Source organism: Neomonachus schauinslandi, chromosome 6 (genome assembly GCF_002201575.2).
Source record: "Neomonachus schauinslandi chromosome 6, ASM220157v2, whole genome shotgun sequence".
Lineage (NCBI taxonomy): Eukaryota > Metazoa > Chordata > Mammalia > Carnivora > Phocidae > Neomonachus > Neomonachus schauinslandi.
The window spans coordinates 62,175,304-62,201,090 of record NC_058408.1 but is presented as its reverse complement, the minus strand read 5'-3'; the positions used below and the strand labels follow the sequence as shown (position 1 = coordinate 62,201,090).

Here is a 25,787-nt window from a genome sequence, read left to right as displayed (position 1 = left end):
GTTCAAAGAACCCTAAAAGAAGACTACAGAACACTGGGGGAGGAAAAAGGGAAGCAGTACCCGCCCGAGGGCCGATTGCCTCTCCAGCAGCGGCAAGGCTGTTCCTGGGCTCGCAGGACCATTTGTTCCATTACACAATCTCCTGAAGCCATTTAGAGAGAGCTCAAGCAACTGCTTGTACCAACACGACACATGGCTTCCCATCCCGACTCTTTGCTAATCCAGACGCTCCAACCATCTTTCTTTAAGATGCCATATGGTTGGCAGAAGCCTGTAGATCTAGCAGCACATCTGCTTGTACGTTTCTTCTTCCCCTCCATCCCCCTAACAAAAGAGGGGTAGAGAGACAGACCGAGAGGAGGGCATGCCTGTATACCTCTGCCCACAGAGAGTTATTTCTTTGGAAGCTGCCTAACGAAACAAAACTATTAAAGGGATGATCGGGAATTATTCAGGACTCGCTCGGTTTTTCACTTAACAACATGGCGATCTGTTTGCTAGTCCTGATCTTAAAACAAGATTAGAAAAACAAAGGATGGCTGGTCTCCCTTCTTCCAAAGCATGATGACTTGCAAACCACTTCAAAGCTCTCCCTCTGGGAATCCTTGTGATGCTCTCTTGCCCCCTGGAGAGGAACAGCACCCTTGCCTGAAGCTATTTCTCCTCACCTTTTCGGTCAAGGAAGACAGACAAGCTGCGAAACTAGCAGATACCCAGAGCCTGCTTTGTTAGCAAGCACGCCGCGGCTGTATGCTAATGAGCCGGCGCCGACACACTGCTTTTCGGTGTGATGAGCAAAGATTGTTGACACTGTTGAAATCCTGGCTCTCCTGGCCTGTGAGCGCACGGGCTGCCTCCTTGGAATCCGGCCCCCAGAAAGACAGGCTGCAAAAAAATAATACATTCTACTCTCCTGATGACTGAAATCTGGCCATTTGTAACTTAGAGCAGTTGGGGGAGGAGGGGGAGGGTTGGGAGAATATTCTAAAATATTTTATCAGGCCAGGAATCAGAAAGACACAGGTGAAAATGATGGGTTTCTTCCAAACTAAAAAGTTAAACCTGGTGGACGCATGTGAGTAATCAGGGCCAGGATGCTGAAGAGTGGGGGTGAGGGGCAGTCACTACAGCCTCGGTGACATGGGGACAGCTGGGACCTTCCCTCTGCACCCGGGCAGAGAGCCCTCTGCAGATGGGACAGCCCGACCGGGGGCACCACTCGGCCACAGGGGAAAAGCTAAGTTTCCGACCTTCTTGTAAATGTGTTTGAACCGTGTGTTGGTTGACCACGCGCGGTTTTCCAAGTCCGTGGAAATGAGAGCTGGTAAAAAAGCAAACCAAATATCCCACTGTTGCAAAGTTGACCTTCTTTTTTTTCATAAGTGTGCAGGGACACTGCTGCCCGGACGCCCGCACCCTCCTGGGGGTCTGCCCCGGCTCTGGGGTGGCCACCGGACAGACCATTGTCGGCTGGCGAGCAACAAGCTAGTTCAAACTCGTACGCAGGCGGGGGCACCAAGTTGTAAATTCCATTTACTTGTAATCTATACCATGAATGAAAATTCATGTAAGTGAAATGTAAAAACATGAGGAGCGACTATAAAAGCATTGAATGTTATGATGAAAGTTCCAGAATGCAGCCATCCAAAAAGTGTGCCCTTCAGATCATCCCCCTTGGGGACGGTGAGTCTTCCCGACCACACAGCCGCTGCCTAGGTCTCTGGGACACGTTCCTGCTTTCTGGAACTCCCTTCCTAGCCCTGGGCTTCATGGGTGGACACAGACGCAAGTCCGTGAGTGTGTAGTTAATGCCTTTCATCAAAATCATACATATTAATATAAAATAACACGCAGCATATGTTATACCACTTGATGATGGAACCATGGCTCAGACTAGATGCTGGGAGCACGATTCTATTATCAACAGGAACAATAAATTATTATTGACAATTCTGTTGTTACCATTGAGATGCGGCTATGTAGAGTGATGACTCAGAACTAAAAAAAAAATCTAGGTTGAAATCTGAGCAGGATCCCAGGCAAATTCTTCTAAGCTTCTTTCATTTCCAATATTCTAGTACCTCCCAGGACTATTTGGAGAATTAGAGACAGTGTGTAAAGTGCCTGGCACTTTGTAGATTCTCAATAAATGAAAATACGATCATTATTATTAATATTTTCAATAAAGTGCTTTAGAGCATATGCCATGGGGCGCCTGGGTGGCTCAGTCGTTAGGCATCTGCCTTGAGCATATGCAAGGTGCTTCCACATACATGTGCTTACCTAACTCTGAAAACAGCCCTGAATGTAGGAAGTGTTTCTTCTATCAAATGAGTGAAGATTCAATAATAAAATAACATTGGGGCGCCTGGGTGGCTCAGTCAGTTAAGTGTCTGCCTTCGGCTCAGGTCGTGACCCCAGGGTCCTGGGATCGAGCCCTGTGTTGGGCTCCCTGCTCAGTGGGAAACCTGCTTCTCCCTCTCCCTCTGCCCCTCCCCCTGCTTGTGCTCTCTCTCTCAAATAAATAAAATCTTTAAAAAATAATAATAACTAAAGCAATCAACAATATGAGCTATTATTATTATTAATTAAGCCTTTCCTCTGTGCAGTTACTGTGCTAAGTGCCTTTCCAGCCATTTTTATTTTTATTTTTTTTATTTTTTTTTTTTTTTAAAGATTTTATTTATTTGACAGAGAGGGACAGCGAGAGCAGGAACACAAGCAGGGGGAGTGGGAGAGGGAGAAGCAGGCTTCCCGCCAAGCAGGGAGCCCGATGTGGGACTCGATCCCAGGACCCTGGGATCATGACCTGAGCTGAAGGCAGACGCTTAACGACTGAGCCACCCAGGCGCCCCATCCAGCCATTTTTAAATCATTAATAGCAACCTTTTAAAGAAGGTATTATTGCTACTATTGTGATCCTCATTTTATCGGAGATGCCACCAATATCTTGCCTAACTCACATAGTAAGTGCAGAGCTAGAAGGCAATCCCAGGTCTGTCTTCTGAACCCATGATCCTAACAATAGCTGTCAAAGAGCTAAAAGGCAGGACTAAAAGCCAGATCTCTCTGTTTAAAATCTGGCACTCCTTTGTCTCTACCACGTTGTCCTTGCATGCAACTTAACTAAAGCTACTGGACGTTAGACAAGGAAGTTTCCTAGCATAAAACTCCTTGTCTCCACCAAATGTCCACGTCTGCTGGGAAATTCTACAGGGTCCACAGTGTGTCCAGCCTCCCGTGTGTTTATGCGCACTCCCACAGAGCCTGAATGCTGGGTGCTCCCGACAGCACAGTGAGAAATTACAGCAGGACGCGACACGTGCATTTGAATGCACTGCACACAGAAACACACACCAACAGCGCTCTCATTATATGCTTGGGATCTAGCGTAACATCACCGAGATTGTCAGAAATTTCTTATCAAGAGAATAGTCTTTCAATACCAATTAACTATCAGTAGAAGGCTTCCAAATCCAAATCCTCTGCTAGGGATGCTAGAACATTTGGAGGCTGCTGATCAGATGCTGACGTGGGGCCATGGGAGCTGTGGCGCACATATGTGCCTAAGCAGACAGCGTTCCCCAAACAAAGCCCCGAGGTCTTCCCGAGTCTCTCCTCTGGCTTCTGGGGCAGAGGGACCCCAGGGGCTGTAACCCCCAGCCTCTGCTCTCTCCCTCATCTGACTGGACCTGGACTGATTTCCAAAGGCACTGTTTCATGGTGGACTTCAACCCAGTTCAAAATGGAATAGGATTTTAGCCACTCACCCACCCACTTTGCTATCACTGTGATGCTTCCAAATGCAGCGATCTCTGGTCATGTGTTCAGTCAGCAGTCAATAGCCTCTTCCAGGAGGGTCTGAGCATAAGACATTGTGAAGGGAGATGTGATACTTGGAACTGAGTGTTGTAGAAACACAAAGTGCCCCACGGGCTTCAAACGTAAAGGATGGAAGTCTCTCAAGAGTATTCTGGAATGCATCCTTCGTGAGGCAGCACCCTGATCTGTCAGGGGTGGAGCCCGGCATATTAACTGTCACCCCTGAGAGCGAGACCACGTTCCCCAGAGGCAGACGCTGTGAATTGTTTGTCCTTCATTAATTTCAATGGCTGGAGGAGTCCTGGATTATATTATAGCACGAGAACAAAAACACCATTTTATTCTAACTTAGCTGAAGGTGTGCGGAGGACCTATTTAACACACACCCACCTCGTGGGGCACATATGAGCTCTGATTACGTTGTTCTCCATGCTGAGCACTTAAGCAACTCACACAGCTGATGTTGGTTGAGTACTTACTACGTGCCAGGCACTGTTCTGAACATTTCTGGGTATTAATTCACGCAATCCTCTTAAGAACCCCACGAGATACCGAACGCCATTGCCATAAGTTTATAGATGGAGACGTTGAGGCCACCCCCGCTAAGTAGCTTGCCCCAAACACACAGCCCAGAAGTGGGCGGAGCCGGTATGTGAAGCCCAGCCATCTGGGTTCAGAAGGCACACTTAACTACCCTTCCCTCCGATGACCCTCAGAGACATTGAGCAGCAAAGGGTATGCTTCTCAGCCTACCAGCCATGGGAATTGGGTGCTCCTTAGCCTCTCTGTGCCCAAATGTCTTCAAAGTAAAGTGTAATTGTTACCATACTCGTCCCACCTGTCCATCTCGCAAGATTGTTGGGAGATTTTATCTGATACTCCTATTCTCACGCCCATGATCCTCTGCTTCCCTTTCCCCACGTGCAAAAGTCTTGGGTAGGCCTGGATGGGTTGTGAGCTCTTTGAGGAGAGGGCCAGTACCTGATGTATTTGGGTAGCCCTCATGGCCAGAGCCCACAGTTGGCTGTGACTACCTTATAGCAGCCTCAGAAACTGCCTCTCTGAAGAAGGGGGCAATAGATTCGTTCACCCTGCACTTGGTCTCAGATGGAATGAGAAGGCAGTGGGATCAGCAGCCCCACGAAGCAGGCAGGGCCGGCCTGACCTGGGATAAGCTCGGGAAACGCCGAGTGGTAGCGTCTCTTCTCGAAGCCGCTGAGGTCAGCTCTGTCATCTGCCCGCGGTGCTCAGAGATAAGAAAACCACTACCGCAAAAAGGGGGTGAACGCAGCTAATGTGATGGGAGACAAGATTAGATATAAAACAGACACACTGTCTTGCCAGAGAGAGGAAATTGTTAATACAAATGAACAGCTGTTTGGGAAGAAAACATTATTTCCCAAACCCAGACAAAGCTCTATTTATTACATTTCAGAGACACGTAAATTATAGTGTCTGAAAGCTATCCTATCGTGGGTATCCGTGACACCTAAATTATCCCCAAATCCTAAAGGTTAAGCCACAATCAAGGCGTTGCTGTGAGAAAGACTTACAGAGAGAAAGTTCCTCTTTCTCCTCAAAGGAGCAGGTGAATAAATTCAGTGTGGAGCATAACCAAATGAGTACTAAATCCCAGCACCAAACTTTCTGGAAATCCAATAGAATATCAGATTCAAAATTCATTCCAAGATGCTAATGTATGCTATTTAAAAATCTAAGTGTGTAGTTCACTATTCCCATTGGCCTGTTTATATTCTCGTGTTCACACGGGTTCTGGCACTCGACCGCACCGAGCTCCAGGGCTGCCCCAGGTGCTCCACGGAAGTCCTGGGACGTTCTCTGTGCTCACTGTGCTGGGCCAGTCCTGTTATGGGAGGTGCTGGACGTGGCATCAACCCTGACCTTCCCATCAACTCTGACCCTGCCAGGGGAGACCAGGGCTCACCAACACCCTTCCCGCTGACTTAGCCGTGTCTGACCACCTCGGGGCATTTCTGGAAAGTAGATTGGCACACTCTGGTAAAAAAAATTCTGGCTAAGGGGAAAAAAAAAGAAAATTATATTTAGTTGGGTCTAGGGAAAGTTATGCAATGGGCCATGTGGCCAGATGAGGAGGCAAAATCCACAATCGGTCCATGCTCTCGTACCTGGGGGGGGGGGACTTGAACTCAAATGCCAAGGGACTCCCCAATAGTCTTTACCACCCTCTGCAAGCACACTTGCTTCTCTCCTTTCTTCAGCGTCTTGTTTTGTTCTACCTTACTTCCGACACACCTCGTGGGGTGTTGTTCAGCTTAGTAAGTTAGCGAAGGCTTGAGATTTCTCGAATGAGAGGTGTTATGGTGTTATGTAAATACACAGTATTATTTTGTCTTTATTCCAGCATTACTGGTTTGAAATAGTTCAGTGTGTGTAAATATGTTTAATAACGTGTATTAATTAGATTTTTTTAGTAATTCCCTGGCATCCCGGTTAGCTAAGGGGTAGCAGGCTTACTTGCACAGTCAACTATTAAGTATAGTCTCAGACAACTATGCACTGGTCTTTGTCACATTCAAATCAACTGGTAGCGAGGTGAATCCACTCAGTGCTTGTGGTCATGTACTTGAAGACAAGACGGAATCACTAAGTTGTGACCTATCAGGAAAACAAAGAGGCAGGTTCACCACATAGCAACTAGCCCAACCCAGAGAAGGGGAATAAGTGTGCAAGCTGGTATGACCGAAAAGCCAAAGTGTGCAATATCCAGGAATAAAAAATAGTTTAAGTACCACTGATACCACCACGTGCTTTAAATGGAAATCTCCAAAAATAAATATTACTCTGAAGGTCAGGTGTCCATCAGGGTCATGTTAACTCTTGCTAGCCACCTTTGTTCCCCTCTATGAATACCATTTTGTCCAACCCTGTCAGCAACGTCGGGTCAAGGGACTCTGACCATGGCAACCCGACTTTCTTTACAAGGTTCTGAACAAAGGGTTATTTCTAGCCTTCGCTCTAGACAATAGTCACCTACACCTGCTGGCTCTCATAGGAACACTGAGAGTTCACACTGATTGCACAGACAGGTATTTCCAGGAGATACGGCTTTTTAAATATCCTGTGTGGGCATGAGCCCATGTGGCAGGATGGTCTCATTATCTTCCCTATCAAGGGTGGCAAAGAGCACCTCCCATGCAAATGGAGTCAAAAGCACAGGCTGTAGAATTATCATAAAGATGGGGAGAAGGTGTCAGTGAATTACTGAAAAACTCACAAAACTCATTATCTGCTGAGTTAAATGAGTAATGTTACCACAGAGAACATTTCTTGTTATGTATATTATTTTCTCCCTCCCAAGTTAAAAATCTGCTCAGAGACCCACACTGTGATTGGGTTGTGCCCTACAGTCATTATAAGGAGTGTGTGAGTAGGATGGCCTTGGCTAGACGGCCACGGGGACACTCCAGGCTAGCGGACTGGGCCACCCGGAGGTCCAGCGAGGCCTAGAACCATGCCTGGACATTGGGAATATAAGGGAGGTCAGACGGAAGTCATGTGCTGCTTCTCATCTTGGGTCTTCAGTCTAAAACGGTCTTCCAAAGTGGGGAATCCATAGAATCTTATTAGAAAAAGTGCGTTTTTTGTTTTGTTTTGTTTTTGTTTTTGTTTTTGTTTTTTAAAGATTTTATTTATTTATTTGAGAGAGAGAGAGTGAGAGACAGAGAGCATGAGAGGGGGGAGGGTCAGAAGGAGAAGCAGACTCCCTGCCGAGCAGGGAGCCCGATGCGGGACTCGATCCCGGGACTCCAGGATCATGACCTGAGCTGAAGGCAGTCGCTTAACCAACTGAGCCACCCAGGCGCCCTGTTTTTGTTTTTTTAACTCTCTGCATACACACTGCTCTCCTTAAGGGTCAAAAATCACTCCTCTTGCAAAGCCTGATCTGATCTCCCCCTACCTGCTCCTTCTTCTGCGTTCCACATTATGGCTCTTACGGCCGTGCATGAGAACTGTGTCCAGCACTAAAAGGTCAGGCCCCTGTGAGCGGCGACTGGTTCTTACCGGCACCCACAGTGTCCAGTGCAGAGCCCGCCGTGGGTACGTGTTGAATCAAAGAAGGAATTGTAATGCCGGCCATCACAGATTGCACTTAGAAAGCACCTACTGGCCTGAAATCAGATGGCACCACAGTGTGAATTTAAAGATTTGCTCACCCTCTTTATATCTCTTTTAAAGAACCACTGGCAAAAGCTGCCATTTCCACCTTCAGCTGAAGTAGAGAGTTAGTTGCATTTGTCGAAGTCATGCTGCTTTTGTCTTCTGAAGAACGTGGGCTTTTTTTTTTTTTTTTCCCCTAAAAGAAAACCAGATGAAAGAAAGGGCAATGCCTTGGTGCAGAGAAGGCCTTGGGGAACTTTCTAGGAAAACAATTTCATTGGCAGCAGCTGGAGACCCAGCAGTACTACGATTTCGCTAAAGCTGTTTAAATACCATACGCGCTATAGATGCTTGTGTTTTCTAGCTGACCAAGAGGCAGGGACTTTAGCACAACGTGAAGAAAAGACCACAACATTCATTTGCTCGGCAAACATTTACCCGACACCTACAACGTCCTCTCTTGTGGGTACTGAGAAATGGGGGAGAACAAGACCGATAGGATTTCACTCCAAGGAGGTTGTGTAGTTGTTAACAGGATCCGGATTTGCAGGAATTTTGCAAAGATGCTTCTGGGAAAGTGCTAGAAGCAAAACTTCGCTGGTGGCAAGGAGGCAAGTTAAATCTAAGCTACTCTGATTGAGACTGAGGGATCACTTAGTCATGGCATCTCGATGACATGACTCAGCTTTGTGCAAACAGCATTCCGATCGCAGTTTTCGAGCGCTGGCCACAGTCTCTACCGGCCCCTCCCCTCACGGAGGTTATAGCACCTCTAGAAAGACCCTTGCACATGGGTAAGGAAGGCAGCAAACAGGTGTGCCAGTGGAGGGCCCAGGTGCAGGTGAGCAGTCTTTGACTTAAGATGAATTCATTCAAGAAAGATCCATTGACGCCACAGCATCGTGTACTACTGATGACCAAAAAAAAGGCACAACGGTCCGTTTATATGCACCAATAACCCTGAAATAGAGTAGGATGGAAATAAAATGGACTGTCTCACTGGTAACAAAGGTTTCAGTGCAATCAGTTTCAAAACACAGCAGAATGGTAATGTAGTTCCAATCTGACTGGATGTGCCAAGAGAGAGAAAATGTTTCCCATCGAAGCACATTTTTTGGAGACTAAGAAAATGGACTTCTAAAGCTTCTCAAGGACTCTGCTAGTCAAGGCACAGACACTTAGAAGGAACTCTAGCTCCTGGAGCCACCCTGCGGGATTAAAACAAAGAGAGCAGAGCCGCCGCCTTTCCCAACCTGCACGCACGGGATGGCGAGGCCAGGGACACCTTTCAGAGCACACACGGGAACAGTCAGGCTGACCCACTCTACTTTCTCTTTGATCAACCTTATATTTGACTGTATTTTAGTAAATTATCCATGTAGTTGTATTTTGACAGCTCTCTTTACAGCAGTAAAACAAAATGTGTGCATCGCAAATGGCAAAGATTCAAATTTCAGCTATGTTTATCCAAAATAGCACTGAACTGCTTCTGTACTTCTGTTCTACTGCCTACAGCTTCACGGAAGGGAAGACAGATGGGATGAATTTAGCAGGGAAGCAGCTGTGGCTCGAAGAAGAGACAAGCAAAAGTTTTGCTATCAGGCTTCATGATGTATCAAGGTACCAGTAAAATGTGTATCCGTAAGACAGCCAAAAAAGTGTTTTTCATTTGACTAGTGATAATTACCCTTTCTCAACAGCTGACAGTGTTCTAAGTGGCATTAAATAGGTATAATAATTAAGCAATAAGATACAACAGGCAGTGCCTTGCTGGGAATCCTGGCTCCCCTCAGGTGAGCTGGAAGGCACAGGCCAAGGGCCGCTGACTTCAACCCCCTGAGAGATGCAGCGAGCCCGCCAAGTGGGCCGGCGCAGTGCACACAAATAGGACACAGGAGAAAGGACCCCCCAGGCGAGACTGGGCATTGGGAGCTTCTCTGCGTGACCGTGACATCACTGAAAGAAAGTCCTGCGCTCACCCCCAGCCTTGTCACCAGACTCTTAACGACCGACGTGCGCCCTTGGCATTTTGCACCCCCCCCGCCCCACCCCGGGACCTACAATTCCTCCAGCTCCTGGAAATGGAAGTTTGGGCTGCTAATCCTCCGAAACATCTTTGTCTGGGTTAAAATGTCCAGTTAGATGTTCCCCAAGACTGAGCTGTGTCAACTTTCAGAGGAGAGGGCATTGCTGGGCTTCGTGGTGTTGAGGTGGTGATGAGTCACTTTGCCAGTTAAGCATGCCCAGATGGACCATTCCGGGCTGACACTGGTTCCATCCTCACCTGCAGCCTCAGGGAACGCTGACAACCGTGCTCGAGACCCTCCGAGACAAAGGGGTGCTCAGGGTACAAACTTGGTTTAAAATAAGAAACCATGCATCTTGTGAAAAAGAAAAAACTTGTGCCTCTTTATTGTGCCTTAAGTGGAGTCCTCTGTATTGGGTGACCAAATATATATATATATATATATATATACGCTTATATATGATATATGCACATTATTAACACCTGATACATTGCTCTGTGAAATAGACTTTTTTATACGTCTAATTTGTGCCGTGCTGATGAAGAACAGCCCTGTGCTCCACCCAGATCCAGAACGTGAACATTACCACGGTGACAGAAAGGAGACAGACAGAGCCTAAAAGAGGAGCAAGCATACTGTGACAAACAGGCAATAAAGCCCAGTTTGGCAGTGACACGTGGTGGCACAAGGCTTACCCCACCACCCCGAGCAGTAAGACGTGGGAAGCAGTAACTTGCTGAACAGACGAGAAACTCACTGCCTTCCTGCATGTATCATCATCACCTTCTCTTCGTGCTTGTGCGAGCACGTGTACTTTTTTTTCTTTCACGTACACCCATTGTCCCCCAGTAGCCTTTCTGCAAGGCTCCTCCACATTTCCAGGGACTTTTGTTCCTGGCAACACTTCTCGGGACCCTACCTGACTGCGTCTTGACAAGCCCCTGATGGCCACTGGGTCCACTAGGACCATCATCTCTGTTAGAGGCAGAAAGCTGTAGAGAACGCGCAGGCTCTGTAGTCAGGCAGACCTGTTGTTGGGCACCAAATGTGACGTCACAGTGAACCGTCAATACTTAGCAATGACTTTTTTATTAGGGGGAAAAAGGATTTCACTGAATTGCCCTTCCTGCCATTCCCTTATTTCGAATTATTGCTACTTTTCTTTTCCTTCTCACTATTCATCAACCTGCCTTGAATTTAAGGTCACAGAAACATATCTGAGAGTGTGACTATTTTAGGCTCTCTACCACATTTTATCCCATTGATCAGTATGTAAGATTTTCACACGGAGACACGGGGTACTCAGGTGTAAGATATGTACACAATGCTGACCTCACGCATGTTGGGACTCAATTCAGAAACTGACCAGATGCTCCTTGTGGGACCACAGTTGTGGTTTAGGGGCAGGACAGCAGCTCAGAGAACACAGAGAATGCGTCTGACTCTTCATTTGTGCTCAGGTCATATTCTCAGGGTCGTGAGATCGAGCCCCCTGCTCAGGGGCGAGTCTGCTTAGGATTCTCTCTCTCCCTCTGCCCCTCCCCCTGCCCCACACTCTCTCTCTAAAATAAATAAATAAATCTCCAAAAAAATAAGCAAATAAATATATAAAAATTACTATCATGGGAGCTAACATATTCCTAAGGTTCTTCACATCAGCATCCCTTCTTCATAGACGTGGGAGCAACGCTGCGTGGGTGTGGGTTCCGCCTCCATCATGTAGTGCCTGCGTGACCCCCCTGTGCCTCAGTTTCTTGAGTAGTACTTGCTTCACAGGACTGATACAAGAATTAGACGTGTTAACAAGAACAATGGCCGGTACATAGAAAGTACTATCTAAGGTTAGCTACTGCTATAATAATGATGATTATAATGATAAATTATTACATAGTTATTATGTTGTATAATTATGTAGTCTGTAATAATCATCATTATCATAAGGTGTGCCAGAAAATTCGTACACGGTAGGGAGAGGTTTAGCACAATGTGTAATGGCTGTCAAACCATGGAAACTGGAGGTCAGCAAGTCTGGAACCAAGAACCTTAAGGCACAAAATGAGAATAGAGACAGGGTTCTGGGCCTGTGAGGCTGAAGGTGTGGATGAATTTCTCTTATAGCAAAGATCTTAAGATCTTCATCTTGAATAGCCAGACTTCTTCATGAGAAGTATGCTCCTAAAATTAGTGACTTGGTCAGACCCACACAAAAGTCAAAATCAAATCAAGCTGTGTCTTGTACCTCTTGAGACCTCATTTCAGGATGGATCCTGAAGCTTCCTACAGAGAGATCTCCATCCCTACCAGGATACTTGATGCTGTTATTTCTGACAGAGAGAGATCCGTTGGGTATTGTAGCCAAAAAGAGAAGAAAACACACGCCAGTCCAGCGGCAATGCGGGCTCAGTCAAGTCAACAGAGCCTCTGTCTCTTGCTTTCCTCATGTTGTAAGTGATGATAACCACCTCTGATAACCACTTAACCGAGGGGATGGAGAGGGCCAAGCGAAATTCATAAAGTATGCATGAGGCTGCAATTGCACAAACACAGAAATGATCTCTCTTTTAAGAATCAATTTTGAGTGACTTTGATCAATATGTTAAGTACAAAACTTTCTAAAACTAATGCAACAGTAAACTTAAACACTGTACTTTGACATCAACCACCAGCATTACAAATGTCATGTTTGTACAAAGACTGCCACCAGCAGAAAGTTCAGAAATAAATACAGTGCATTTAAAACACCATTTCTCAACACATGATGCCTGTCAATGGGGGGACGCCGTTATAAATATGGAGACCAGGCAAACCCAAGGCGATTTTACTTGAAGGGTAGATTCTCTCTCTATCTTCTGCACGGCTGCTATATTAGATTTAAAAAGAAAGAACCGTGCCTTGGATGCAAAACCAACTATGAAACAATGAGGACCTTTACGTGACTTATCTCTAGTTTTGTGCTCATTTTCAGTTGATTGGACACGGAGAATGAAACTTCCTTTGTGTCTCCAGGATCAACACAGGGGACACAGGCTGAACTTGAATATTTTTAGGATTCTTTCCATAAAGAAAAATAAGGAAATAATCGATAAATTAATTGTGATAAAGCAGGACACCCATTTATTACTCCCAAGCACTAATGTTTTTAGCATGTGAGATGAATACCTATGATTCCTCCATCCGTTTTCATTTTTGGAAGTTCATCTCTGTATATTCTGTGACAATCTGCTCCCCTAGAATTTGGAATTTGAATAGAGCAGATTTGGTTGCTTTTTTTTCCCCAGATGAATGCACAAAGACCCTTAAAAAACAAACGTTCTTTAGAAGACAGTGCGATGAGCGTATTTCACATTTATTAAAAATATAGTATCTACACCAAAAGACCTTCAAGCTGAACTCTGCCCCCCCCCCCAGCCTAATTCCACAATAGGAAATTAAATAAAAACATAATAAAAGGTCCAGGAAAAGCACAATGAGAAAGAGGGGATAAAGATGGAAGACTCCCCTCAAAATAAAAAGAAAAGAAAGAAAGAACCTCCCTCTCACCAAAAACAAAAAGTAAACTACTTTCCCTGGCCCCACCCCCCTCTTTTAATGCTGGGAATGACCCACTTTGACCTTGGTATATTAGAATAAAAATAAAGGCGAAAAGACTGGTTTTCCTTACGTGTTTGCATGAAAAGAATCACAGATACAGCTAACAGCTCACTCTAATGTCTTCTAAGAAATCATTTCCCGAAGCAGATTTTCCCACACTGGCTTCATTATCACCGAGACATCCATTTTTTAAAAAAATACTATTTATTTTGCCACTCTCTGCCCAAATTTGTCATCTAACTCTAGCCCTGAAATGCACCCACATCTTTCAGCTTTCAATAACCGAAACGTCCCAGTGAACTCGGATCACCTGCATGACCCAGACCAGCTACAGAACTGTAAGGGAATCTCCCCACCGGCCAGGGCAGGATCAAGGATGAAAACAGAACCTGATCACTCTTCTCAGACCTAATTATGTCAGGCTTTCCCTTTCAGTGAATCAACATAAGGAGAGGAAGCAGAGGAGCAGGACTTTCCATCAAGACAAACTCTGTATGCTCCTGGTGCATGCCAGGGATAAGGAGTTGGAGGACACACAAAAGTTGGATGAAGACCAAAGAAGGGGGTCAGTGCTCCAAGCTCCCTCTGCCTCCCCCACCTCAGGGAGAGTAATCACTGGACTCTACCGGTCCTCGGTCCTTGCTCCCTGAATATACCTGCCTTGGGTACAGAGACCATTCTGACCCATTTTTTGTTTCCTTAGGGCCCAGGATAGTGCGCAACCAAATCCTGGGAGAGATATGAAATTGCTGGTTTGTTGGGTAACATTTTCAAATGTACTCTGCCCTTGAAATGTGGCACAGGGGGTTCTAATATACAGAATCGTGCTTCACAAGCATTACGAGGGAAATTTACTACGATTGTGTTGCTAAGTGAAGAATGACCACTTAACTAATCCATTTTGGAAATTTGGATTTAATATATCAGGTTCGCCTAAAGCGAGATAAAGTGACACCAGCTTGGCTTTCTATCAAGCTGAATTTGGAGTAAGACATTTTATTTAGGGTCATTTATTAAATTTCAGAGCCTCCAGTTTCTTAGCACAATTGAGTGTGATCAAGGTAGCTTGAAGTAAAGCAATTAAATGTTTAGCAGTTGGCCCACTATTCCATGTTAGGAGAGAAAAAGACCTCAAATTGCCTAGGAATTTTTTCATTATGGATTTTTTTTTTAAGATTTTATTTATTTATTTGAGAGAGAGTGAGCTAGAGAGAATGAGAGAGAGAGCGAGAGCGCATGAGTGGGGGGAGGAGCGGAGGGAGAGGGAGAAACAGACTCTCCGCTGAGCAGGGAGCCCGACGCGGGGCTTGATCCTGGAACTCCGGGATCATGACCCGAGCTGAAGGCAGACGCTGAACCAACTGAGCCACCCAGGCGTCCCCGTTATAACTTTTAGAACTTTTTATTCCTTCATTCCGAAATAGAAAGATTCCCTTCTTTTAAAATTGTTGTACTTTTCTTTAAAATTGTGCCCTAGATTTTTCTTGTCTTATGCATCACGGCATTTTTATTATAAGCAGTATATATCACTTTAAAATTAATATTGATTTTGGTTACTGAAACTCAAATGAACGCCGTTACAAAGTTATTCTATTCTACCTTCCCCAGGAAGTTTTCTGACCACCAGACACCTGCACTACGAATGGCACACCTGGTGGGTTTATTGAAATCCTGACCATGTAAATGGCCCCATCGGCTGCAAAGTGCTTTGTCGCTCACCATGCAACATGCAGGAACCAATGGAAAGCTCTACCCTCCAGCTGTGCCTGCCATCCAGTGGGGCCACAGGCCTACATACCCAGGAGACCAGGTTCCAGATGGAGCATGATTTTAGAAATCTCAGTGATTTCATAATGTAACGTCCAACAAAGACTCTCGACCAAACCTAGTAGGGTTTCTCTGAACCCTCTTCGGAACTCGGCTTTGATCTTGGGCTTCGGTGTCCGCCCTGGTCAGTCCTGCATTGCCCAGAATCTTGTCAGTTGAGAGAGAATCCCCTGGCCCTTGAAATCTGATCAACCTTGATATCTGATCAGAATTCCTCTTCTTTTCACCATTCCCCAGGTGGTATGTGCTCACCCTGCCTGCCTTCAGGAAGAATCCTGTTGGGTTGGTTTAGCCAGAAGGCCTTTTGTCATTTTCCATCCACTGATTCCCCCGCCCCCACTCCATCCTGCTCCTTGCCTGCAAACTCCCACTTTTCCTTGCTATATTTGACATCGAGGCCAGTTCTAGACTGAGGTCTCTCTCCTCCTATTTGCAAGACTTCCTGAACACAATTGTTCTTACCGCCTTAACTCCTGTCGGGTTCTGGTTTTTCCTTGACACCTCCCCAAGCCTCACACTGTTCCTCTGGAGAACAAGCTCATGACTATCAATAGTAATAAATGACGTAAGAACATATTAAGCTTAGCTAGAGCCAAATCTGTATTAGCCACCCCCAAAAACGCTACCTCTTTTCTTATTCATACTTCAACTATGCATCCTAACACCCCAAAGGGGCCCAGTGCCATAGACCGTAGTGCCCTGGACTGCAGGGCAGGGAGAAATGCACTCAGAACAGATGCATCACCTGCGTGGCCCCAAGACGACCCCACATGAAGGAGGTCTCTCTGCCCCGATGACAGTGGAAGCCCGTCAATAGGAAACAGAATTTTCGCCGCGTGACCATCAGTTCTCTGGTGCTCTGCTCAGCCTCGGCATCTCAGACTCATCGTCTCAAAGGGAAGACAATACTAATAATCCATCTTGCACAGCGTATATGAAAAGAAGGATCTATTTCATGTTTTAAAGGTCATTTGAATATATAACAGCTAGATAGTTGAAGCAAAATACCATATTCATCAGTGAAATAGGAAAGTTTAGCAGCATTCATCTGTTCTCATTTTAAATTTACCACAGTATGTAAATGAGAGGATTTAAAAAAGCACCAAGCAAAAATCTGAGCTAGGTGCGAATGAAAAGCACAATCAGAAGCAAATTTGTGAGCCTGAAGTGCAGGAGTTTGCCAAATGGGCTGGTGCTTAGATTTTACTACTAATCTGAGTGTATGTAAAGCCAATAGAAAGATCCCAATTATTGTTAAATACCCAGAGTAGAAATTTGCTGCTAAACTGCTGTATAGTATCGGTCTCAGGTTGGCTTTTGTAAACATCTTATTTTATGTACTGAAATTATCACAGGAATACCACACACAAAGCTGAACTTTAAACACACAGTCCTAGTCACAAAAAAAGTCTGAAGAAAAGGAACGGGATACAACTGGGATTAGAGACAGAATGACCTGATTTTTAAAATATTTTGCAGTAGTTGGGAGAATCTGCTTCCCTGGAAACAGCAGTTTTTCTACCCACTTAACATCTTAAAATACAATTGATGGCAAAATGAGATAATCTGATCGTTCTTCAGAGGAGTTTCTTAGGTTCAGAACATCTACGCTGTATCAGATGTTCACACCGTATCGGGGCACAGAGGCGGGTTTGTGATGCACGCTCTTGTAGATCTTGGTGGGTCGATATGTTACCTTGAGACATCAGCCCACTGTTTAAACAACACCCTGTCTGGTTTTTATGGAACAAACTACCTTCAAAACCAAAATGAACCATATGACATGAAGCCAAAGGGAAAGAGTGCTGTACATTCTGTAACCCAAGGGTTAGGAGTCAGGAGGCCCGGGTGTTCATGCTAAGCTAATCCTGCAGACTTGGCCTGGGGTCCTGAGTCTGCCAACACAAGTAGAATTTAGAGACAGAAAGGGCTGAGGCAACCACAGGGTCCAGCCTGAGGGACAAGGAGATAGACCCCCACACGGGTGCGGATCGAATGCCGCTCCACACCCAATTAGGCAACATGACTGAGCAGACAGCCCAGTCTGACTTCCCAGTGTCTCATGATGACTGTGATTCCTTCCTTCTTCCTCAAGTAACATCAGGACATTTATTCAACTCTGAAAAATGGGGATAGTAAAATAAATGTCTTTTCTACCTCATAATGCTTCATCATTGGACATGTCTGACTTTTGGAGTGCCCCATATGTTTCAGGCACTGTTCTAGGCAGTAGGACACTGGTCGTGAGCAAGACAGACAAGTCCTCACCTCATGGCCCCTACATTCTGGGCAAGAAAAGGAAACAGGGTAAGTATGGAGAATGGTGGTTCAGGAATTCTTCAACATTTTGAGAGTCTGACCAAGGATTGGACCTAGAACTTTGCCTGCCATAATGTAGGTACTCAAAAACTAACTGGATCTGCTTCCCAGAAAAGAAATGAATCAACATTAAATTTTGCATCCATTTTTGGAAGATTCACAGCCCATCTATGGATTTCAGGTTAAGAATGTCATTGCAGGGGTTCCTGGGGGCTCAGTCGGTTGGGCGTCTGCCTTTGGCTCAGGTCATGGTCCCGGGGTCCTGGGATGGAGCCCCACATTGGGTTCCCTGCTCAGTGGAGAGTCTGCTTCTCCCTCTCCCTCTGCCCCTCCCCACACGCTCATGCTTGCTCTCTGAAATAAATAAAATCTTAAAAAAAAAATCTCACTGCAGAGGGAAGGGAGAAGAGGTCTATGATGGTGATGAAACCAGGGGAGGGGAAGGGCCTGAGAACCAGGAGGAAAATATGATGAAAACAGATCATTATAAGGCAAATTATAAGCACTGGGACAAGAAATCAAAAGGGCAAAATGGACAGACCGACGGAAGGGCTTGGTCAGGAAAGGTTTCTGAGAAGAGGGAAGAACCTGAGCAGAGCCTTTTCTTCAAAATTTTTTTTTTACTGTTTACATTTCCTTTTACAAAAGTAACACGTGCTCAGTGCAGAAAACTTAGAAATTCTTGGAAAACGTGAAGAAAACACACCAATAACTCCACTGCTTAGAAACAGCGAATGTGAACTATGACATTCCTCCACCTCCTACACGGGTGTGTAACAGGGTGGAGAACAGTCTCTCCACTAGGTGTATGGAAGAAATAACTTGATAATCTGAGAAGGTCCCAGAGGGACCGCTAAAGTTCTGGGCTCACTAGCTGGCCTCCTGGGGCAGTTTCCCAAACTCTGGGTCTTGAGCCACTAGCAGGTCATAAAACAAAAAATACGGATTGCAGTCTACAGTAAAGGTAAGTACTGTTTTACTAAACTTCCTTTTGCTCTGTGTGTGTGTGTGTGTGTGTGTGTACAAGGTTGTAATGTTAACTTTCCCTTTTACTCGGGATCCAGGCTAGTTTGAATGTACGTGCATTTGAGGCAAGAGCTGGAGCAGACTTGGATTATTCTCCATAATAGAGGGTAAGGAATTAGTGTCTGCAGAACATGACAAAGACTCCGAAAGTGACAAGGAAAGGGGAAGCTGGAGAGAAGACAAAGGTTCCTGAGTGGAAATACAGCCTAGAAGGGACTTTGAAAGAGAGAACCATGTATCAACGGAGATTGCTACATTGCTTCTAAGGGACATGCGGTGTAAATGCTCATCATCTTCTTTCTTATCATATCCTCTACGGCAGCGTCCATGCTGATCCGCAGTGCTTTGTGCATAGGAAGTCTTCTGGAGAACTCAGAGAGCTGCCGAGTTCCATATACGAGTTGGCACAGAGCAAAAACTGAGTCCACATGTGTGGGATATAAAAGCTAGAGTGTGAAGAAGATATTTTGGGTATATATCTGTATCTATTTTTTTGGCAAAAATGGAATCATATAAGATATACTACTTTTATCCTATTTCCCCTTAGAGATATGGAGATATTTTGAACATCTGTCATGTTAATAAACGCTTTTCTACGAACAAGCGACGTTATTGGCATTTTAGAATTCCATTGTGGGCAATTTACGTAAGCTGTTTATGTAACTAGTCTTCTAATGTTAGACATTTTGACTGTTTGATTTAATATTTTGATTTGATTATTTTCAATGCTCTTCTCTTAGGAATAAGACTACCGCTTCGAGTCACAGTTAGTAGGACTGGCCAAAGAGAGGTATCTCTACTTATTACACTCTACTGTAGTATCTGTAAAGGAGGACGCCTTCACCAGCACCAAGGACAGAGGCAGGTGTATGGTGGATGAACTGCAGGGAGAGGAAGGAAGGCTGTACACTGGTAATGCTGGGAATCAGTAAATCAGCTCTAATCTCTCTTCTGACACCCATTTCTTGGGATTTAAAGTCCTTCTTGTAAAAACTACAAATCTAGTTTGAAAAGTCATAGAATCTATGTAAATCTGAAAATAAAAATTAGACTTGCTTTAGGGAAAATTAAAGCCAAACAGAAATATGACCAACAATTTTCATTTTAAGTCACTGGCTTCAGTCATAAGGCATCCTGCAGGTTCATTCCCAGAGATATAAAAATGTCACTGGAGGGGCACCTGGGTGGCTCAGTTGGTTAAGCATCTGACTCTTGATTTCAGCTCAGGTCATGATCTCAGGGTCCTGAGATGGAGCCCCGGGTCAGGCTCCGCGCTATGTGTGGAACCTGCTTAGGATTCTCTCTCTCTCCCTCTGCCCCTCCCACACTCACACACACCTGAGTGTGCACTCTCTCTCTCTAATTTAAAAAGTCACTGGTATTTAGACCAAAGAAATAGGTACTAACAGTAATAGCTAGGAGGAAAATTACTTGATTCCTTTCTTCTCTTCACTTCTGATATCCTATCAACGCTAGCCAACTTTACCTCCTAAATATTCCTCCAATCCATTCCCTGCCCTTCATCTCTATTGCAGGTCCCAATCATTTCCTGTTTGGTCTCCCTGCCTGGCCCCCTGAAATCCACCCTTCAGGGTGCCACCAGCTATTGGAAATGCAAATCTGCTACTGGGCCCTGTTTCATACTCTTCATTGGTTCCCCAATACCTACAGGACACAGAGACAGGTAGGTCCCTGGCACGGATCTCCAGTGTATTCCTGCTTCCCATCTTCCAACACTGCCCTGTTGTTCCTTTCCCATGTGACATCACTTCTCTCTCCAGGTTTCCTCTCTGCCTGGCATGAGCCTTGCCACTAAAGTTAAGTTTTGGGGGCGCCTAAGTGGTACAGTCTGCTGAGTGTCCAACTCTTGGTTTCGGCTCAGGTCGTGATCTCAGGGTCATGAGATCAAGTCCCACATGGGGCTCTGTGCTCATTGTGGAGTCTGCTGAGGACTTTCTCTCTCTCTCCCTCTGCCCCACCACTCTGCTCTCTCTCTAATAAATAAATTTATTTTAAAATAAATAAATAAAGTTAAGTTTTGGTGTTCCTTCCTCCAGAAAGCCCTCCAACATCTCCCAGGCTGGGTTTGTGCCTCTCCTCAGTAACCCTCTGTGGATACAGGCACATCTCTACCAAAGTCTTTACCACATGGGGCCTGTGGGGCTAGGGTTAGGGCTTTATATCTCGTTCTCCAGACAACAGAGGTCAGTGAGTGTTTAATTTCTCCATGGCCTGTGGTTCCTATCATGTAACAGGTATTCATTTTCCTTTGTCTGGTTTTTGTTGTTGTTGCTATTGTTACTTTGGATGGACCAAATCATATTATAGCTTAAAGGATCGAAAAACTGCAAATAAAGCCAGGTGAGTTCAAATCCTAACAGACTGGTGGAAAGAAATGGGGGCACATATGGAATCAGTATATAGTAATACTAACCATTAGCTAACAGCTTCTAAATGAAAACAACTTCAGTTCCTAGAGAATTATTCATTAATTCAACAGAGTTTTATACACTGGGACCTCAGAGATTGGGAACACGTGGTTCACAATATAACAACAGGAAAGGACATAAAATGCCATGAATGCAGTGCTCCAAGTGCTGGAAAACAGAAGCACTGGCAACAAGAGGGAGTGACTAAGTACAGAGGATTAGGCAGGGATGGTCCCAGTGAGAGCTCAGATTTTTGCTTAGCCCCGCCCTACCTAACCCTGCAAATCCTACCCTGAAAGCAGTTCTCATGTGAGATATCTAGAGAGCAGGCCCACACACATTTTGCAGCCTTTCCTTGGGGTCATTTGCTCTCCACGCTCAAAAGGGGGAGATCTAGAACCAAGATGGGAGTGTGGACCCCCGACGTGGGGGAGGGGGGAGGCAGGGAGGCCCTGCCTGGGCTGCTCACTCACACTCGTTCAGGCCTTCCTGTTCTGGCAGAAAGCCCGAGGAGTCCAGGACTCTCTGATCCAGCCAGGCCCCGCAGGAGATAACCCTGCAGCTGAACAGGGTGGCATCATTCAAAAGAAGAAATACGAATGCAACGCTAACGGCCCTATGTTTTAAGAGCCATGTGGAAAAACCGGAGCACTTCCAGACACAGGTCACAGAAATGATTATTTTAAAGTGGGAGACATAACAGAAGTTAAGTATATTTGGTTGGAGCAAGAAATGATGCTCTCTTTCCAAGGATCATCCTCCAAGGGCTGTTCTGCCTGGCCATGGAAAATAAGAAAAATGTTCCCTTCCTCAATTCTGTATCATCTCCTTGGCCTGTGATACAGAAATCATGAGCATTATGTAAAAGGTTGAATTTGGCTGATTTAAAAAAAAAAAAAACCTCTCACCAGATTTGCAAGTTAACAATCAATCTTTAATATATCAGGCCACTGGGGAAACTGAAAGCTTGGAAAATATATAACTCATTCCAAATGACTGCCATAAAATTTGTAAAGTCGAAGGCATTTACGTAACTGCTAACAACACGAACAAGCAGCTCCGTTAACCATGACCTACAAACCTTAAGGACCAACTAATAACACAATGAGTAGTCAAATGGCCTGAATAGAGTGAGGGAGCTGTTCTAGTTTCAGTGAAATCAAAGCATTAATGGTTGTGACTAATATTTATCATGTGCTCACTGGATACACATCATTACACAATAAAAATTAAGATTTGCATTACAATGATAGTAATTAGATACACATATATTGGAGATTTTTTCCAAATGTGAGGATATAGATAAGAGGTTATAAAATATTCTTTTAAAAGTTGCACATACACATCAAACTCTGCTTTTGGGTCATTATTTTTTTCCCCTTCTACAGTTTTAGCAAATTGAAAAAGGCGAGCTTGAAGATACAAACCATTGCAAATTCATGAAGTGAGTGTCACCTAAGTGCCCAGCACTGGGCTACATGCTCGAGACAAAAATGACCGGGACATGGGTCCTGTTCTCAAGGAACTCAGCGTCTAACAAGTCGGATGTTCAAATAAATAATTAGGATGTCCTGGGCCCTTCATCAAAGGGTTTGAACAAAGCTTTGAGAAATGCAGACCGTGGGTTGAGGAAGGATTCCCTGAAGAGAAGACAGCTGACCTGACTCCTGAGAAACAAGAGGTCTCGAGGCTGAGAAGGAAAGGGCTGTCCAGACTTCAGGCAACATAGGCAAGAGCATCCAGCCTGTGTGTTCCTCAAGCCCGGGGTTCATTCCGAAGCCCACCACAGGTCCCTGCTACCACAGTCGGCACTCGGGAATTACCTCAAGAGCGTATGTATAAACACCAAATTCACAAATTAATAATGACATGAACACACATCTTCTTTCTGTATATAGTCAGCAATGATTCTAGATCCCCAAAAAGAGGAAGAACAAACCAAAAATCCCTTTGGAGAGCCTGTGAATTGAGCAAAAAGCAGATGTTTACTCTCCTTGTTCATCCATAGCCACCTGGCCATAACAGAGACACCCCAGCCCTCCTGTCAAGGCGGACCTGTTTCTCCCGAAATCCATTCCACGACACAGTCTCGGGTGCCTGGAGTAAACACAGCTCAGAGCTCATGGGCAGCTAACAGACCCGCCGTTGGGCAGGGCCTGTGTGTGCCCCAGCCGTGAGCAGCTCGTCCTGCCTGTGAGTTAGAGAGCATGGACCTGGCCATCACACAACGCTGTAGGGTACAAACTACAGTGACAATAAAGACCAGGGCTGGACCAGCACGGTGAAGGGATGAAAGATGATCACAGAGCCACGAGAAACCACGCGGTCCTCTGGGACGTGCCACAGGGTCACTTCCACACCTAGATGGGTGATCTGATCTGTCTCCAAACCCAGCTCCACGGGGTGGCTTGGAACCCTTCGTGCCATGTCCTTACACCCTTAGCTGTAAAGTTTTCAATTTTTACCGATGTTCTTCTTTATATTATTATTTTAAGGAGAGCCCACTTAAACTTTACAAAGGATCAATCTTTGCTAAGCTGTATCAAGGCTTTTCATATACTAATGTATGTTTTGCCCCTCCAAAGACAGGGTTGAGTTTATGCATTATGTCCCAAAGTAAATCCTGTATTGGTTTTTTCAAAGATCATTTTGTGGAACTGATTGTTCATGAAATCCATATGGAAAAATGCTGCCCCGCGCCTTTGGGCCACAACGGATGTAGCAAGGGGGTAAAGAGGCAGCTATATTGCCTTATTTTGTGTGTGTGTGTGAAGCAGTTGTGTGTTCTAATCATCATCTTGGCGAATACTATGACCTAATTAAGAAAGGAAAATGGATGGATGCTTGGACAAAAAAAAAAAAAAAAGATACAAAGAGAAGTGGAAAGATTACATTCCTGCGACTGAGACAGAGGTTAGTTGTTCATTACTTTTTGATTTCTTCATTCATTATCATTCTAGGAATGGGACTTAACGCATTGCATAGTACCCTTTGAAAAGCAGGCAGATGTTCTCAATCCAAGAATCTATCTCGACCCATTTGGAAACCATCTGCATTTTCAGCAGCCTGACCTCCTAAGAAAGCACCCCTTCTAGGACTTCATGCAAGCAAGAGATCAGCTCCCTAAAGAAAGCAGGGCTGCAGGCCCCGCCATCCCCAACTGAGTAGCAGGTCACTTGCAAATCTGTGCGCGAGCGGTGAATCTCTGGGCTGAAGTGGCCACTGCTTTAAAGTTCGCTTGGTATAAGAATGTTCCACTGGCCCAGCTTCTGGGTGGTGTGAGGCTGCTCTTCTCAACCCAGGGGAAGAGAGCAAAAAGGGAACAGAGAAAGCTCCCTTTCCTCTGCCTGCAGGTTGGCTGCCCCCTCTCCGGTGCAGAGGGAAATTGTGCATGGGGAGTGCACTGCAGAGTCGTCTTCTAAAATGAGTTCATATTTTGCACGTTTTCATTTGTCTGACTCCAAAGTAGAGCGGAAGCTCTCTGAAGTGATGGCCACTTAGCCTGATCATCTAATGAACCAACACCTTCCTTTGATCTCCACTGAAGGTACTGAAAGAAGAACAGGGCACACTCAGTACTTTCAGTCGCTGACCAGTATTCCCAAACCTGGTTCTAGTGCTTGCACAAGGGTGACTTAACCTTCGGTGAACTCAGAAATATGATTGCTAAAAAAACAGTTTGCTGACTCAATGAAAACTAAGTGGAATGATTTAGAAAGAAACAACAAAGCAACGGGTTTTTTTGTTTTGTTTTGTTTTTTTAAAGTCTGTCAAATTAAGTGTGCGTGAGATAATCATGAGACTTGGCGGGAGAGGTCACTGAAACAGCACATTCTGCAGCGAGGCTGCTACCCACGTGTCTTATGTCCTCGGCTGGTTTACAGAAACCAAAATTGGATGTGTCAAAAGATGCAACTTTGGGGCGCCTGGGTGGCTCAGTTGGTTAAGCGACTGCCTTCAGCTCAGGTCATGATCCTGGAGTCCCTGGATTGAGTCCCGCATCGGGCTCCCTGCTCGGCAGGGAGCCTGCTTCTCCCTCTGACCCTCTCCCCTCTCATGTGCTCTCTCTCTCTCATTCTCTCTGTCTCAAATAAATAAATAAAATCTTAAAAAAAAAAAAAAGATGCAACTTTGGAGTGGCGCACCCAGAAAAAATGATGTAGCACTCCAAATCGGGTGATCCGTACACAAAGAAAATGTCTCAGCCCAACATCTGGATCACTTGTTATGATTTCCTGACCTTTCAATTAACCATCCAACTTCTGGTCTCAAGCTTTCTGGATCAGCCAGCTTTGCTAAACATCTGTTTACCTGCACGTACTATTTTGCCTTGGATTATCAGTTCTAGCCCACCTCCCTCCTTCTGGAAACAGATAAATTGTCGAGTGAATTCAGTAGAGAACACAAGAGAGGCAGTCAGAAATCACAGATTCTAGTCACTTCCTGAGCCTTACATCTTCGGGCCTATTTCCTTACCTAGAAAGCATCTGCTGGGGGGGAGGGCTGGAGGGTGACGGGGAGACGCTAAGACAAGGGGGTCCCACTGATCTCTCAGGTGTCTCTGCTTCTTTAAAATGCCATTCTGTGCAGTTCAGCTCATAGAAGA

At 45.2% G+C, this 25,787-nt stretch overlaps 1 protein-coding gene across 1 annotated transcript in view; it reads right to left on the bottom strand.

The window, feature by feature from the left end:
• The window catches only part of SDCCAG8 (SHH signaling and ciliogenesis regulator SDCCAG8), a 234,050-nt gene that overhangs the window by 24,782 nt on the left and 183,481 nt on the right, over nt 1-25,787 (bottom strand). The window lies entirely within an intron of this gene.